The sequence below is a fragment of the Salvelinus fontinalis genome, chromosome 25, assembly GCF_029448725.1.
Source record: "Salvelinus fontinalis isolate EN_2023a chromosome 25, ASM2944872v1, whole genome shotgun sequence".
Taxonomy (NCBI): domain Eukaryota; kingdom Metazoa; phylum Chordata; class Actinopteri; order Salmoniformes; family Salmonidae; genus Salvelinus; species Salvelinus fontinalis.
In genome coordinates this window covers 15,115,286-15,118,445 of record NC_074689.1, presented here as the reverse complement: position 1 = coordinate 15,118,445, position 3,160 = coordinate 15,115,286, and positions in this window count along the sequence as shown.

The window sequence follows — 3,160 nt, the reverse complement described above, 5'->3', positions numbered from 1 at the left end:
ATTGAGGCTCTCCGCACTGCCAAAGCTGACTGTCTCTCCTCTGTTCTCATCCTCCTAGATCTATCTGCTGCCTTCCACATTGTGAACCATCAGATCCTCCTCTCCACCCTCTCAGGGCTGGGCGTCTCAGGCTCTGCACACTCCTGGATTGCATCTTATCTGGCAGACCGCTCCTACCGAGTGGAGTGGAGAGGAGTTGTGTCTACACCACGTACTCTCACTACTGGTGCCCCCCAGGGCTCGGTTCTAGGCCCTCTCCTCTTCTCCAAGTCACTCGGCTCCGTCATATCCTTACATGGTCTCTCCTATCATTGCTATGCAGATGACACTCAACTGCTTTTCTCCATCCCCCCTTCTGACACCCAGGTAGTGACACACATCTCTGCGTGCCTGGCACATATCTCAACTTGGATGTCGGCCCACCATCTCAAGCTCAACTTCGATGAGACGGAACTGATCTTCCTCCTGGGGAAGGACTGCCTGCTCAAAGACCTCTCCATCCCGGTTGACAACTCCACAGTATCGCCCTCCCAGAGTGCAAAGATTCTTGGCGTGACCCTGGACAATACCCTGTCATTCTCTGCACACATCAGCACACATCTCCTGCAGGTTCATGCTCTACAACATCCGTAGAGTACGACCCTACCTCACACATGAAGCAGCGCAGGTTCTAATCCTGGCACTTGTCCTCTCCTGTCTGGACTAATGCAACTCGCTGTTGGCTGGGTTCCCCGCTTGTGCCATCAAATCCCTGCAACTTATCCAGAACATTGCAGCCCGCCTGGTTTTCAACCTTCCCAAGTTCTCTCATGTCCACTACAAGACCATGGTGCAAGAGGAACTGCCCCTCCCTACCTTTAGGCTATGCTCAAACTCTACACCCCAACCCGAGCACTCTGTTCTGCCACCTCAGGTCTCTTGGCCATCCCAAGCCTACAGGAGAGCAGCTCCCGCTCAGCCCAGTCCAAGCTCTTCTCTGTCCTGGCACCTCAATGGTGGAACCAGCTTCCCCAAAAGCTAGGACAGCAGAGTCCCTGCTCATCTACCAAAATCATCTGAATCCCTACCTCTTCAAACAGTATCTTAAATAATCTTCCTTCTCACCTCGACCCCCCTCCCCTCAAAAAATAAAATAAAAATAATATGGCGTTGTGTGGGCGTGCAGTTTGCTGATGTCAATGTTGTGAACAGAGTGCCCCATGGTGGTGGTGAGGTTATGGTATGGGCAGGCATAAGCTACGGACAACGAACACAATTGTATGTTTTCTATGTCAATTTGAAGGCACAGAGATGAGATCCTGAGGCCCATGGTCGTGCCATTCATCCGCCGCCATCACCTCATGGTTCAGCAGGATAATGCACGGCCCAATGTCGCAACGATTTGTACACAATTCCTGGAAGCTGAAGATGTCCCAGTTCATCCATGGCCTGCAAACTCACCAGACATGTCACCCATTGAGCATGTTATAGATTCTCTGGATTGACTTGTACGACAATGTGTTCCAGTTCCCGCAAATATCCAGCAACTTCGCACAGCCATTGAAGAGGAGTGGGACAACATTCCACATGCCACAATCAACAGCCTTATCAACTCTATGCAAAGAAGATGTGTCGTACCGCATGAGGCAAATGGTGGTCACTAGGGCTGTTGCGGTGACCCTATTACCGCCACTCCGGCGATCACAAGTCATGAAGGCAGTCAAACTCCATGTGACCGTTTAGTCATGGTAATTAGGCTTCTCAAAGCTCTGATGCTGTTATTGGTCATTAGTAGTCTACCAAACTTGCTAACTGCCTGGTACTCAGCACTTTATTGTCCCTCTAATCACTCTGACACCAATGCAAATGTAATCGAAAATCTAATCAAACACTTCATGAGAGCCTATGAGCTCATGTTGCGCGACATTTCTATAGGCTATGCAATTGAGCTAGACAACAGTGATGACCTCTATTAAAAAGGGGAGGATCCCATCAGCTTTCTGGCTAGGCCTAAAATAATTATTTTTCAACTTTCCTAATATTAAGCACATTGCTTATCTTTACAACAGGAGTATAGGCTACCTGGCTGGCATGAAAATGAACCATGAGAAAAGCTCCTCCATTCGCTATTTAAGTGCATCGATGACATATTTTTTCCCCGCTGCCCCTGTTTGGAGACAAGTGCATGATAATGGATAATTCTAAATTAAAACAAATTTCACAAATATATTATTTAGTATATGTAAAGAAAAAAATCAAGAATAGTCTGATGGGGGACAATATTTTTTGCAACTTTTTAGAATCATAGCCGCACATTAATCGGCTTTACAGGGGGTGTAGAGCCTGACTGCATACATAAGCAGCGTGTGAGTTTCAAGTTTGGGAAAGATCATTTTCACCATAAAAATTCACCTTCATAATAAACTCAGTTAAATATTTAAAATTGTTGCATGTTACGTTTATATTTTTGTTCAGTGTAGATGGCTTTCTTTCATTGATCCCTAATATTCTCAACCTGTTCCCTCGATATATTCTAGTGAGTCTGTAGAAAAAAGTCTAACTATGTAAAAGGCACACTGTATTTAAAGGGATGGCTTAAGATAAATGTACTGAAAACCCTATTCAATGAAAACTCCACCACAAAATATGTTGGCCAGCAAGTGGGAGGGTTTTCAGCAGTTGAATGAAATGTATTCAGAGTGTGCAAGGTAGCCACACCTGAAGAGCGCATTACACGACTGAATAAGGTAGGCTAAGGATGAATACCAACAACTGAGAAGTGTGTAGGAAAGGCATGTGTAGGAAAGGCATGTGTAGGAAAGGCATACATTCCGAAGTTGGAATCGACCCCTATGGGAATAGTTGCCATTTGGGATGCAACCAATGTCTCTCTGTACTAAGCGGTGTACAGTTCCCTTGTTAGTGGTGATGAATGGGCTGTGGGGCTGGTTTCATTAGGGTCTTTAATTTGAACCATAATTAGATGCAATCCCTTTTAGAAGACAAAGCAGATTCCCAGACAGTTCATTAAAAGACATGGGCCACAAACGCTGAAGATGGATGCTTCTGGTTTCACTGGCCTGGGTCTCTCAGTCTGGGCCTTGTTCACAGTTAACTGAACTGAACCCCCATGAGGCAACTTTCCCCCTCTTTACTCTGTAGTCCCCACACTGGCAGAGAA